Source organism: Sapajus apella, unplaced genomic scaffold, assembly GCF_009761245.1.
Source record: "Sapajus apella isolate SASKATOON/1434 unplaced genomic scaffold, GSC_monkey_1.0 scaffold47, whole genome shotgun sequence".
Taxonomy (NCBI): Eukaryota; Metazoa; Chordata; class Mammalia; order Primates; family Cebidae; genus Sapajus; species Sapajus apella.
In genome coordinates this window covers 15,745,382-15,760,807 of record NW_022436987.1, presented here as the reverse complement: position 1 = coordinate 15,760,807, position 15,426 = coordinate 15,745,382, and the positions used below count along the sequence as shown (strand labels likewise).

General features: G+C 40.4%; 1 protein-coding gene across 2 annotated transcripts in view; it reads right to left on the bottom strand.

The window, feature by feature from the left end:
• NELL1 (neural EGFL like 1) overlaps positions 1–15,426 on the bottom strand; it is an 874,275-nt gene that overhangs the window by 548,420 nt on the left and 310,429 nt on the right. The window lies entirely within an intron of this gene.

The window sequence follows — 15,426 nt, the reverse complement described above, 5'->3', positions numbered from 1 at the left end:
TTTGGACCTATGCAGTCATATTACAATGCTTACCAATTTTACCACTATGTTGATACAGGAAGTTGGAAGGGAAAAAGAGAGTAAGCTACTGAAAGGTTTCAGGTTGGAAAATGACCTTAGATGTTGTTAAGAATAAGTACAATAATGTACCAAGTAGAGATGTGGCCTGAAGGTGGAAATCATCAATATACAAGTGGAGAATGGGGTCACTGGAGGTTTAACAAGGACATGTGGCAGTGTCCTGCATGTAGCATAGGGGTTTATCTGCTGGCAGGTGCAGAGTGGGAGACTATAGTAGGGAAAGGTAACTTGACGTAGGAGCACATTGTGTATAAAGGCTCCAAGAGGTGATTGGGCATGATTTGTTATAGGAACTGTGAATTCTTCACTATGGCTAGAGCTAAGGGTATGTGTGGGTAAGAATGGAGGAAGGAGGCTAGAAAGGTGGTAGAACTAAATCATGGCAAAGCTTGGGAGTTTGGGGAGTTTACTGGCTGTATAAAGCATGATCAGTTCATATTTATAAAAATCACTCAGCCAAATGCTTCTGAGGCCTAAGAAAAAGTAAGTAGTATGTTCGCTTATTTGATTTATCCCAAAGCTTCTCTAGTTAATTTATCTTCACCTATTGAAAGGGAGAAAGTGAATGAATTAAGCCAAAGCTGATTTGTCATTTAAAACAAAGCATGTTATTACACTCACCTTGCCCTGAATGATCCTGTCTGTCCTAACACACAAGAGAAGAAGAAAGGTTAGGCTTCTGATATATTTGTTATCTGGTATCCATCTGCTAGTGTCCAATAATGCCGATAAGCACCACAATGGCAGTCGCTTCTCATTGCAGGATCTGCAGGCACAGTTACTTTCTGCCAATACCAGACGCACAAAAGGCAAATGCTATGAGACCCTACAGCTAAGCCCTTGGACATAAAAGCTCTGCACATTCCATTCACGCAAACCAGGACTAAATGGTCATTTATAAAGCAAAATGGTCACCTAGATATGGTCACATTGCAAGGATGATTAGCAGGTTTGTGGGAAGGAAGAACATACTGTGTTGACAACAGGACATGCCTGGCTTAAGAGGCGAAATGGCATGTTTTACTTTAATGCAGAGTTAACACTTGTAAATGAGAACCATTTAGAGGGAAAGCACAGATGGGACTCTGGAATTGATTCTTGGTGGGAGGGAAAGGAAAAAGGACTAGAGGAGAGGGAAAAAAATCTTGAAAATGGGCCCTACACTCCGTTACAAACTAAAGGTGTTTCAGAAGCTGCTGACCTTTTCACGGTGGCATTGATCCAGCCACAGGGGAAACAAAGCTGCAAAGAAAATAAAGTCACCTCAGTGTAATAGGGTAAAGCAAATTGTGAAAAGAAGAAAGACGTTGATCTTGAAAGGCAAATACATTGTCGGGCCAACGCCACCTGGATAGGCATTTTTCACCAAGGTCGCTCTAAGGTAGGAACTACTATGACTACAGGGAAAAGGGTACTGAATTACATGAGCCCACATATCAAGTAATCACAGCAGTAATTTCAACAGCAAGGATGCATCTCTGCTCTTCTTTCTTCATCTGGGCTTTTCATTGACAACTTTGCTTCATTCACACTTGGTTCTCCAGAGGCTTGTTCATTCTTTGTACAGGCATCCCGGTAATATATAAAACTAATATATTCATCAAACACCTGATGTTAAAGCTGCAAGAAAATTGAGCAGTACGCTCACAGAATAAGGAAAAAAGGAAGAAGAAAGAAAACTGGTAAACAGAAAGAAGGCTTGGCAAAAGACAGTTACCTTAAGAAAAAGGAATTGACAAGACAAGAAAAAATCCAGAGATCTGAAAAATATGAAAACAGTTTAAGTCAGTGAACATGTATTTTGGTGATAAGTGAAAATCAAGAAAAAGGAAATTATCTGATAAATACAATGGGGAAGTTCAGCTAAGGAAAACAACAGCCAAAATCAAGACTATTTTTCTCAGAAGTGCTTTAAGAGGCTTATCATAAGATAACCACAACAAGGGCAGGGAGATGATAACTTTCCTTGAATATTAATTTCTTAATATATGTTGATTATATGATTTCAAGTTAATCAAATTAGGTAAATGAACCAATTACTTTCCCAATTCAGTGTTCTTCATTTATTCAATCAACATTATTGGGCAGCTAACATAGCACTGTGATAGACACTGGGTTTACAAATATATATAAAACATAGTGTCTGCTCTCCAAGAATTCATAGTACCCTCAGATTAGAGCAATTTGCAAGCAAATAATGACAGAAATATAAGTGCTCAAACCAGGAGTTAAGCAGGCACTGAGCTACGGGTTTATCAACCCCCCCGTGAATATAAAACCTATATTCATTTTGTAACCTAGTTTTGGTTAGGAAAAGTTCAGACTCTCTGAGGAATGCCAGCATTACAGGGCTGAGAAAGCAGTACATTCAACTACATTTCTTCATTAATCTGTCTTAGAAAGGATCTTTCCCAGTTAGTGTTCAAACAGAATTTGCAGTGCAAACAGGGAGAAGAGAGAAGGAAAAGTGAACAAGCTTGGCTCTACCCCAAGAATTTCTATTTTAGAAGGTAGGGAGACCTGCAGGGCACATAGCTTGATGCAATCTGCCAAGTAGAAGCATCGAATCATAGTCAAAGGCAGTGAGAATGCAGGCCACCCCTGCTCAGGATCCCAGTTGCCTATGACATCAAATCCAACTGAATCATTGAGTTGACTCAGTTGAGTCAAACTTAAAACCCTTGTCAGAAGAGTCAGCTGAAACAGCCTCCATTTGCTAAAACTGGAACAATTAGAGGAACAAAATTGATCAGTATTGTATTATAACCCCGAGTATAAAATAAATATCAATGAGTCTTCCTCCTCAATACACATAGCCCCAGCTTAATGATGAGAAAAAAAAATCAGACAAATCCAAATTGAGGGATAGTCTTAAAAACGATACCTGACCAGTCCTCTTCAATATTGTCAAAGTCATCAAAAACAAAGAAACTGTCTCAGCCAAGGAAAGCCTAAGGCAACATAATGACTAAATATAAGTGGTAGCCTGAATGGGATACTGTAACAGATACAGGACATTAGGCCAAAACTAAGGTAATCTGAATAAAGGTATGGACTTCAGTTAAACACAATGTATTAACATTGGTTCATTAATTGTAACAACATATTGAGCTAACGTAAAATGATAATAGGAATACTGCAAGCTCTTTACACATCTTTACAATTTTTCTGTGAATCTAAAACTGCTCTTAAAAAGCGCATTTAAAAACAGAGAGAGAAAGAGGAAATACATCCTTGGCAGATAATGTAGGACCCATTTATTCCTCAGTAATCCATTTAGGTAGCTGCCATAATTATCCCCATTTTCAGAGGATAAAGCCGACACAGATTGGTTTAGTAAGTTTTTCAAGGCCACATATTTGGTAAAGTCAGGATTCAGATCCAAGCCAACAGACTTCAGAGAGCATGCTTTTAGCCATCACACTGTACTGATACCCTATAGTACAGAAAAATGTGCCTTCTAATCTGTATCTGTACTTTGTTCACATTCACCCCATCCATGGACAGGACCCAGAGCACTGCTGCCGAGCTCTCCTAGTACAGATTCTGATATCTTCTCCTGCCTGGTTACTTCCTTGGATGCCTTATCCACAGCCTAGTGCTGCAGCTATCCGTTTTCACCATTTGCCTCAAGATTTGGAGCCAAATTGGCCCCTTTTGACCATCTCCAAGCATCCCTGATCTTCCTGGGGCTAATATCCTCAGCACTGTTTCCTATACCCTGTGGCCAGAGTGAGGGCCTGAGTCAAGTGTCTACTCCAACATGGGGCATAAGCCAGCAGGTCCCAGCTGGTGGCCAAAGTTCTGCTTATGAGATCATAGAGAGGGCCATGGTGAAATTGCCTTGGCAAAAATTATAACAGTGATAAAATTGTGACAGTGAAAGAGATCTGACCTAACTGACTGAATCTTGCCTTTAACCTCCAAGTTGCCCTTATTCATTCTTGGGCTTAGGCTGAAGTAACTTTGGGAGAAATTTAATTTATAGTTTAACTTTGAAACAAAGATGATAACAGCCCTTCTCCAAAACAAACCCTCTCCTTTCCTGGAGACCAGACTGCCTTTGTAAAAATAAACAAACAAACAAAAATAGCCACAAGATTAGAAATTATGGTTCAGGAGTCACGCAGCCAGAGGGTAGAAGATTGCTAGCCTCCTCAGCTGCTCCCATAATAACATCACTACCATCATGTGCCTAAGATTGGTGTTTGAGGTATTTTTCAGATCCTGCATTCTGATAGATCAGCTGGCATCATTCAGACTGGTAAACTGGCTCATTTAGTCTTGAAGCCCCTACCCAGGAACTGACTCTATGTAAGAGAACAGCTTCAACTACCTATGATTTCACACCAGACCCAACCAATCAGCATTCTCCATCTCCAACCTCCCTGCCCACCAGACTATCTTTAAAAACTAGCGTCCAAATTTTCAGGGAGGTTAATTTGAGTAATAATAAAACTCCAGTCTCCTTTGCAGTCAGTTGTATCTGTGTTAAATTCTTTCTCTGTTGCAATTCTCCTGTCTTGATAAATTGGCATATCTGGGCAGTGGGCAAGGGGAATTCATCAGGCAGTTACAATGAGAGAGACCAAGGATTATAGCTTGTCTAATAGGTGCCAGCCAAGACCCCCATGCAGGATGGGGGTGAGCAGCCTTCTGATGACCCTAATTTGAAGACAATGGCCCTAACTGGGGAGAAAGGGAGGTCACAAAAGAGGAAAACTGTGTGGTCTTGAATGGAAGGCTGGCAGGAAGAACAGCTCTGAATGTTGAACACAGGCAATATCTAAGATGTGCTGTCAAGGTTGGAATAAAGAGAGCAAAGCATACGAAGATGTGCAGGGCCAGGATGCTGTAAGAAACAGTATTCTGAATGTAACAGAGCACTCTCCTCACCTTAGTGTGGCAGCAACTGAAAAGGAGAGTGGCTGCAGCAGGGCTCAACTTAGGGGTTGGCCTATGTTATTCAACACTCGGTTGGACTCTTAATATGGAAGCCAGAGAAAACACAGGTTTTAATCCAAGAAGTGCTCTCAGCATGGTGCCCAGAAGCCCAGTCTCACTAGCAGAGGTAATGTGGTGCACTAGAAAACTATAAGGCTCTGAAATCAGAGCAAGTTGCTCAAAATCTCTGATCTGCATCTCTTCAACATACAGTGAGAGCAAGAACCTTTACTTCAGAAAGTGATTGTGAGGATTAAATTAAGTTGTAGATGTAAAGCTCTTAGCACAGTGGTTGGCATCCAAGAGCAGCATAGAAAATAGTTTTCTATAATTCACGTTACAGTGATGAATACAGTGGTAGAAATAACTCCAGAAGTTGACCATGAAAATAAACACTGGTTTTATGACTATTTGTGGAATGCTTATTGAATAGTTTATTGGATGTCCATTACGTGCTAAGTGGAGGAGGCAAGAAGCAAAATCAGTGAGAGAGAGCTCACAGGCCTATGGAAAAGGTAGGCAACAACCAATTAACTATACACAAGAGTGTGTTCACTAAGAACCTGGAAGAAGTACTCTGCATGTGCCATAGGCACAAAGATGGAAACTCAAGATCGCCATTCGTGGAAGGACTTGCTGCCCAACTGCAGAGAGCATCATTAGCAGACATTCTCCAGCTGTCAGTTCTTTCAGGGTGCACTTCAGCTGCAAAGAGATGCCTGATCTGAGGACACAATCTGCACAGGGCAGTGAGCATCTGGCAAGGGGAGCCAGATGGAGGTAAAAAGGTCTGGTCATTTTGGTCCAACAAAGGAAACTCAGGTACAGTATGTGTTCCTGATCTTTGTCATGACAGAATTATAATTTCTTCCTCTTCTCTCTCTACCTACTCCTACTTCCTCCCCTTTCCTTTCATAGGTGTTGATCCCTCATAAATATTCTGCACCCCTAATGCCATCTCAACAGCATCTGCTTCCAGAGAACCCAACTTATAACAGGAAGAAAGAGACTGGTCAATAAAAATGGATAGCAAAAAACTCCTGGGTTGACCAGGAGATCCAAAAAGATTTCATCATAGAGGACATTCTTAGGTTGATTTCTGCATTTGATTAGATTTTAAGGAAGCAGAGATAGGGGAAATAAAATTGCCGGCTGGGAATTAAATGCATAAAATCCACATACAATGCATGAGATTAGCCATATGGGGAAATAAACCTAGAAAATGTCTGTAAATGTGTGACTGAGGAAACCAGGAACACTGAAACCTCCAATCAAGGTGATTTGGGAGTAAATTCAAGGAATGAGAAGTGCAGTGTGATTGTAATTTACTAAGCAGAAGGAAGCCTAATCAATGACATTATACTCTGTTTAGAGACAGACTGAACAGAAAGGGGGATGGGCAGACCAAAGTAGAACAGTACTTTACAAGGTGACACAGCGTAAGGCTGGGGATGCTAAGGGAGATTTTCTGAGATTTTCTTTTTTTTTTTTTTTAATTATCTGGGGCAGGGAAATGGAGTATTTTTGCCTGCCTTAAAAATTCCCTAGTAAAAAATGTTCCTAGTCAAGCTTTATGGCATCTCACTTTTCAAAGAGCCCCTCAGCTTTATCCCTGTTTAGCCTGTTTTTAAGGTGTATAGTTCTAGGCACTTTAAATATATTATATTTTATTGTTCACCCTCACTTTCTAGACAGCAAGTATTACCACTTTGATTTTGAGAAAGGAGGAACCCAGGGTCCTCAATTGTAAATGACTTGTCGGCAGTCAGCTGTTAGGTCAAAGAATGCAGATTTTGCACATTGGTCTATTACACCCTAGGCACTGGGGTTTATAACTGCAAAATCATTGCTTTCAAACTGCACCTGAGGTTTCCAGTTGATCCTAGCTCTATTGTATTGGAACTTGGAAAGACAGGAGGACAGGCAGGCAGGGTGGAGCAAGGGGTAGTTAGCAAACTGAATCCTCATTTACTATGAGAGAAAGGCAATAGGTAATAAATAAAATTGTATAAAGGATAGCAATACAAGTACATTATTAGAAGGATGGAAGTAAACAGTTTAAGAAGAAACTTCCTTAGGGAAGGAGTAGGAAGAAATGAACAGTAGACTGCTGTTTTTATCATAAGCCATGTAACACATTTCATATTAATACATAAATCATATGAATTAAACAATGGTCTACTAAGAGAAAAATGTTTGTGTGGGACGGTCTGAAAGAGATGCCGTCAATCCATTCCTATAAATCCCTTACACCTCCATTCCTGGATTAAGCCAGAATAACAAACAGCCACATCCCACCGCACAGGGAGAGCATTAGCAAGCTGGCAGGGCCCATAACACTGGGGTGGGGTTGGGGGGGTGCTAACGGTTGCTCAAAAACCACCACCCCTTTACTGTGTTTGTGGATTGTTACGATGTACTAACCAGCCTACCAGAGCCCACTACTATTAAAGCTTCCTCCGAGCACATGCTCATTAAGGAAACCTCTCATCATTTTCTCCTTCCCTTCAAGGTGAGAATATCCTAGTCTGCCTGAGATAAATGTCTGACCTGCCTGACAGTTACTGTAAATTATTGAATTGACATTCTGAGATATCATATATAATCAAGTTCTACGAGCATGTCAAATATAATCCTGTCCCTAAGAGATGGAACTCTTCTCAGCAAACTGGCAAAATCAGATTTCTGAGGCAGCAAGACACAGACCCTGGATAGTCGTGATTTTGAGCAGAGGAAATGCCACGTTGCTCGTGATCTCTGTGTAATCAGTTATGCACCCTTCTGCTTGTGATACCCTTTGCCTCACTGTGAGCCACAGATGGGTCCTATGAGAACTCACACGGTCAAACTTGGACTTGGGTTTTATTTTATTACTCTTCTCATCAACAGTGAGCACCATGAACACAGGCAATTTGTCTTTTCATCTTCATATCCTCAGCACTTTGCATGCCATCTAATAAACAGAAGACCTTCAATTATTGTTAGCCGCAGATGAATAAGTGATACTAATTGTGATATGAAACAATGTAGGAATGGATCAGTGCCAAGGAGAATGCTCAATCGGGTGAATTAACATTCCAGGAACTATGCTGGAGGCAGCCGTGAGTCAGAGATGAGCATCCTTGGGCCCCGTGAAAAGTGGCTGTCATGATTACAACAGTAAATTGAGGCACAACAGTTTCATACATATCAAATAAACACAGGCCCATGGACATAATTATCTCTCCTACCCTACCCTTCTATCCATACTTTACTCCTTATTCGTTCTTTATACACATTTTTCATTTACTTACCCATTCATTCATTGACTCAGCAAACAGGTTTTTCAGCACCTACTATGCACCAGGATCTATGACTGTAAAAATTTTTATAAATTGTGTTTATAAACATTCACACCCTACCAATCAAATTGCCACAGTTGCCCTCTCCCTGATGAACCTGGTTGGATCCTGTTGGAGATTCTACCTTACTTGACAAATTGAATGCCCCAGTTGATGGAAACTTGAAAGCAACAGTATTTTGGAAGCTTCTTCTTCCCCTCCATGTTAAATTCTACTTTCCCTCACCTGTTAAATCACTCTTGTTAAATTACTCACTGTTAAATCATTATTGCATGTTAATGAGTTAGTAGAAGAGCTGGCACTATGATATAAAAGAAAGTTATCTCTGCCCCAGACCCTATAGGGAAACCTCCGGACTTCACCTGCGCCTCATTCTTGCCTGGGATACATGTGAAGATGAGTATAGGTTCCCTAACAAGCTAACCTTTCCCTATAATGATCACTCCTACGTCACATTTCTGTCCACAGATTTTCTCCTTACTAGTTCTGTACACACATTTTTCACTTACTTATTCATTCATTCACTGACTCAACAAACATGTTTTTTAGCACCTACTATGCACCAGGCTCTATGATTCTAAAAACTACCATAATATACCTCCTGTCTCAGTTTGGCTAGGTCCCATGTATTAGAAAGAAATCTGAAACATTCAGATGTTAAGAAAAAATGTCCTAGTATCCCTTTACTTACAATCATGTAGACCAAATACCTGGATATTTCCATACATCAATAAATATTTATTGAATCTTTCTACTACATAATTAGCATGAATTTAGCCTTTATGATAGAAAGGATTTAAGATGTAGCTTGTATTCAGCTACATTTAATATATAGCAGAAAATATGTTAAACATTTTCAGTGAAGTAGGTTAGACAAATCCGCACACATGAAACAATAAAAATAATGTAAGAAGTTCCAAAATGTGTGATCCAGTCTCTAATTATTTGGGGATTCAGAGCTATAATTATTGTAAGAGTTGAGATAAGTGAGTGGGAGCAGTTTAGTTAGAGCTGGTGAGTCCAGCCTCGTTTACCAAGTAGCTACAGGCAAGTTACTTCACTTCTCTAGGTACCCATTTTCCCTAGTATAAATTGAGAAGCCTGAATTCAACGATTTATAAAATTACTTTTAGCTCTGAATTCCTTGTATCCTCTAGGACAAACCACAGAAAGCCTCAGGCTGAGGCGCTAACTTCATCTGGGCCTTTGCGAATAAACAAATGTGGATGTTTCTATTCATATTGACATCTTTAGCTATACATCTCAAGTGTTACAAAAATCATCTTATATAAGTGAGCCACCCCTTAATTCAAGAATTTCTTGTTTTTAAGTGGGCATCTAAATTCTATTATCATTGCTCTTTAACTTGAGAATTGAAGGATGTGTCAAAATTACTCACTTTAAGTCATATTTGCATAGCACCTACAATTGCAAGTAAGTGTGAATGTACAGGTGTCCCTCCTACACAAACCCAGCACTGAGACACCAAAAGGATGAAATCTGGCTTCCTTGTTTCTAGCAAAAAAAGAAATATCTTAGAGCGGGAAGAGAATGTCAGCGAGGAAGGCTAACAAGAGTGTAAAACATGCATGCAAAAAGCTCCAAGCAAGGGCTGCAGCAGTTGCTGCAGAGAGCAGCCCCTTAACAGTAACTTTCATCCAATCATTTCTGCATTCTCACTCCATGCCTGATGTGTGTGTGTGCATATGTGTGTGTGTCTACATATACGCACAAATTGGTTGTGAATGCCCCAATGCTATCAATGTTATATGTGATTATGTCTTCTGCAGAGGATCTATCACTAAAAACTGACATTGGTAACAAGTTAAAGGTTCTAGTGATTTCAGAAATGCCTACCTCCAACACTGAAAACAAAATGTATAACCAGACAATAAGAGGATAAGGGAAAAATGCTAGGTGCAGTTGACTGCTTTCTCTTGTCTCCCTACTTAAGAGACAAAATAGAGGATTAAGTCTGGAATAGAATCCTTCCTTAGGAGAACAGGCCTATTCTGGTGACTCTGTTCTAATCACGAGAATAAAGCAGGGTCAGCCTACATTTGCCTCTCATGTTGTTATATATAAATGTATCAATATATTACCAGCTACCCCTTCAACAGGTAGATATTCATACAAAGTTAACTTATATCTTAATTTTATGCTTAATAAATATATCTTAATAAACATGCTTTGCATGTTAGAGGTTGCTAGAGATGATGTTTATTTCACTCCAAGACCAAGGAATTTTTTTTGGCCCAGCCTGCCCACTTCCCTGAGAAGTTGTCAGAGACAATAGTCCTGTAAAGAGTAATGCCAAATGGAAAGTAATGTACCACAGTGGCCAAAACTCCAATGCCAAGCTCTCAGATAAACAGGATATAGCTGAATGTTTCAACCCTTAAAGGAGTTGGAGGTCTTATCCCTCATCAACCAGCTGCAAAAAGAGACCACGTCCCTGAAAACTTGTAAGCACCAAGGAGAAAAGAAAAAAAGGGATTTGAGAGATTGGCTATGCATGCTGCCATTCTGAGTCTTAGAGATTCAGGCAAAGCATTTGATAAAAACATTTTTTGAGTGCCACCAGGAAAATAACATACAGAAGAAATCCTGTCTTAATCTGTTTTCTGTTGCTGTAAGAACATACCAGAGACTGGGTAATTAATAAGAAAAAGAAATTGATTTCTTATAGTTCTAGGGTCTGCAAAGTCCAAGGTTAAGGGGCTATATCAGGGGAGGACAGAAAGTAAAACATGGAATCGGGCATCGCATGGTGAGAGGGCAGTCAGCTCAGGTCCCTCTTCCTCTTCTTATAGAGCCACTAGTTCCATCATGGGGGTCCTCACCCTAATTCTAATACCTTCCAAATGCTCCATCTCTAAATATCATCAACATCTAAATTTGGGGATTAAGCTTTCAACACATAAAATTTGGGGGACACATTCAAACCATAGCAGATCTCATCCTGGAACTTCACTAGATACTAAGTATATACATTTTATCTCATTTAATTTCCCCCTGAAATCTATGAAATTATACAATTAAAGAAGATAAAGTGAGTTGCTCAAGCCCACTAATAACTGACACAGGTGGGATTCAAACCCCAGTTGGTCTAAGTCCAAAGTGTATATTATTGCTACTTTGCTATATTAGAGACAGAAGAGATGTTCTTAATATTATGAAAAGGCATTAACCAAGAATAAGTCTACCATGGTGGTACCCACCACTTTGGTTTGTATTTTTAAAGAATCCATCACAGTTACGTTTGCCACTGCAAATTAAAGTCATTTGAACTGTGATGATTCAAGCAAGGGTGCACAGACAATATTAAAAATGAAATGCCATTGTGAGTTAATGAGACATCAGAAAGCTTTTAACCTCAGGCTGCAAAACTGTGTTGTTAATGCCAATGCTCATAAACACGGTCTTTATCAAGAAGAGAAGAGATTGGAAATACATGCTACTCATTTATAAAGACAAGGGCCAGGAGGTAGCAAAATGCCAGCAATCAAGCAGAAGCACCCCTGTGCTGTGAGCTGGGCTCTAAATGCCACCAGTCTGATGACCCAACAATGTTCCTTCCCAGCAAGAACCCTGCCAGAGTCCAGTCCGAACAGCTACTGGGTGGAAATGCAGCCTAAGATAAACCCACAGTCACTTCACTGCACCTAGCTTCTAGGTCAAAGAGTGTGAAATCTGTGATGTTACCTAATTTGTAAATACAGAAACAAAAAATATAATTATCTACAATGCTCTGGACATAATGCAATATTAATTTTAAGTGGCTTAAATGAGAAGTAGAAGTAAACCTCACTTTAAACCATAGTGTAGAAAATCATCATATCAATGTTTTTAACTACTAATGTCACTAAATATAATAATGAAATACAAGTTGATAAGAATGACATGCCTAGGTTGCTGGCAAGATGGCTACATAGAAACAGCTCCAGTCTACAGCTCCCAGCGAGATCAACACAGAAGGCGGATGATTTCCGCATTTCCAACTAAGGTACCTGGCTCATCTCACTGTGACTGGTTAGACAGTGGGTATAGCCCATGGAGGGCAATCAGAAGCAGGGTGGGGCACTGCCTAACCTCAGAAGCACAAGGAGTCAGGGAACTCCCTCCCCTAGCCAAGAGAAGCCATGAGGGACTGTGCCATGAGAGACAGTGCTTTCCAGCCCAGATACTATCCTTTTCCCACAGTCTTGCAACGTGCAGATCAGGAGATTCCCTGAGGTGCCTACACTACCAGGGCCCTGGGTTTCAAGAACAAAACTAAGCGGCCATTTGGGCACACACTGAGCTAGCTGCCAGAGTTTTTTTTTTTTTTTTTTTTTTTTTTTTTTTTTCATACCCCAGTGGCACCTAGAATGCCAGTGAGACAGAACCATTCACTCTGCCAGAAAGGGGGCTGAAGCAAAGGAGACAAGTGGTCTAGCTTAGCAGATTCCACTCCCATGGAGCCCGGCAAGCTGAGATCCACTGGATTGAAATTCTCACTGCCAGCACAGCAGTCTGAAGTCAACCTGGGACACTTAAGCTGGGCAAGGGGAGGGATGCCCACCATTACTGAGGCTTGAGTAGGCAGTTATCCCCTAACAGTGCAAACAAAGCTGTCCAGAAGTTCAAACTGGTTGGAGACTACCGCAGCTCAGCAAAGCCCTGTAGCCAGACTGCCTCTCTAGACTGCTCATCTCTGGGCAGGGGATCTCTGAAAGAAAGGCAGCAACCCCAGTCAAAGGCTTATAGATAAAACTCCTATCTCCTTCGGACAGAGCACCTGGGGGAAGGGGCAGCTGTGGGCACAGCTCCAGCAGACTTAAACATTTCTGCCTGCCTGGCTTTAGAGAGCAGCAGATCTCCCAGCACAGTGCTTGAGCTCCTTAAGTGAGTCCCTGATTCCCGAGCCTCCTGACTGGGAGACACCTCCCAGTCAGGGGTTGACAGACATCTCATACAGGAGAGCGCCAGCTGGATTCTGCTGGGTGCCCCTCTGGGATGAAGCTTTCAGAGGAAGAAACAGGCAGCAATCTTTGCTGTTCTGCAGCCTCCACTGGTGATACCCAGGCAAACCGGGTCTGGAGTGGGCCTCCAGGAAACTCCAGTGGACCTGCAGCAGAGGAAACTGACTGTTAGAAGGAAAACTAACAAACAGAAAGGAATAGCATCAACATCAACAAAAAGGAAATCCACACAGAAACCCCATCCAAAGGTAACCAACATCAAAGACCAAAGGTAGATAAATCCATGAAGTTGAGGAAAAAACCACAGAAAAATGCTGAAAATTCCAGAAACCACAATACCTCATCTCCTCAAAAGGATTACAGCTCCTCACCAGTAAGGAAACAAAACTGGATGAAGAATAAGTTTGACGAATTGACAGAAATTTAGCTTTAGAAGGTGGGTAATAACAAATTCCTCTGAGCTAAAGAAGCATGTTTTAACCCAATGCAAGGAAGCTAAGAACCTTGAAAAAGGTTAGATAAATTGCTAACTAGAGCAATCAGTTTAGGGAAGAACATAAATGACCTGATGGAGCTGAAAAACACAGCAAAAGAACTTTGTGAAGTATACACAAATATCAATAGCCAAAGTATCAAGTGGAAGAAAGGATAGCAGAGACTGAAAATCAACTTAATAAAATAAAACATGAAGACAAGATTAGAGGAAAAAGAATGGAAAGGAACTAGCAAGGCCTCCAAGAAATATGGGGCTATATGAAAAGACAAAACCAGTACGTTTGACTGGTGTACCTGAAAGTGATGGGGAGAATGGAACCATGTTGGAAAATATTCTTCAAGATGTTATCCAAAAGAACTTCCCCAACCTAGAAAGACAGGCCAATATTCAAATTCAGGAAATACAAAGACTACCACAGAGACACTCCTTTAGAAGAGCTACCCCAAGACACATAATTGTCAGACTCACCAAGGCGAAATGAAGGAAAAAATGTTAAATGCAGCCAGAGAGAAAGGTCAGGTTACCCACAAAAATAAATCCTTCAGACTAACAGTGGATCTCTCTGCAAAAACTCTACAAGCCCGAAGAGAATGGAAGCCAATATTCAACATTTTAAAGAAAAGAATTTTCAACCCAGAATTGCATATCCAGTCAAACTAAGTTTCATAAGTGAAGGTGAAATAAAATCCTTTATGGACAAACAAATGCTGGGACATTTTGTCACCACCAGGCCTACCTTACAAGAGCTCCTGAAGGAAGCACTAAATATGGAAAGGAAAAACAGATACTAGCCACTGCAAAAACATACCAAATTGTAAAGACCATCAACACCATGAAGAAACTGCATCAACTAACAGGCAAAATAACCTGCTAACATCATAACGACAGGATCAAATTCATACTTAACAGTATTAACCTTAAATGTAAACATGTCAAATGTCCCAATTAAAAGACACAGACTGGCAAATTGGATAGTCAAGACCCATTAGTGTGCTGTATTCAGGAGACCCATCTCACATGCAAAGACACACATAGGCTCAAAATAAAGAGATGGAGGAAGATTTACCAAGTAAATGGAATGCAAAAAAATCAGGGTTGCAATCCTAGTCTCTGATAAAACAGACCTTAAACCAACAAAGATTGAAAAAGACAAAGAAGGGCATTACATAATGGTAAAGGAATAGCTGCAATAAGAAGAGCTAACTATCTTAAATATATATGCACCCAATACAGGAGCACCCAGATTCATAAAGCAAGCTCTTAAGAGACCTACAAACAGAGACTCCCACACAATAATAGTGGGAGACTTTAATACCCCACTGTCAATATTGGACAGAACAACGAGACAAAAAATTAACAAGGATATCCAGGACTTCAACTCAGCTCTGGACCAAGCAGACCTAACAGACATCTACAGAACTCTCCATCCCAAATCAACAGAATATACATTCTTCTCAGCACCACATCACACTTATTCTAAAACTAACCACATTGTTGGAAGTAAAACACTACTCAGCAAATGCAAGAGAATGGAAATCATAACCAACAGTCTCTCAGACCACAGTGCATCAAATTAGAACTCAGGCCTTTGATAAAATTC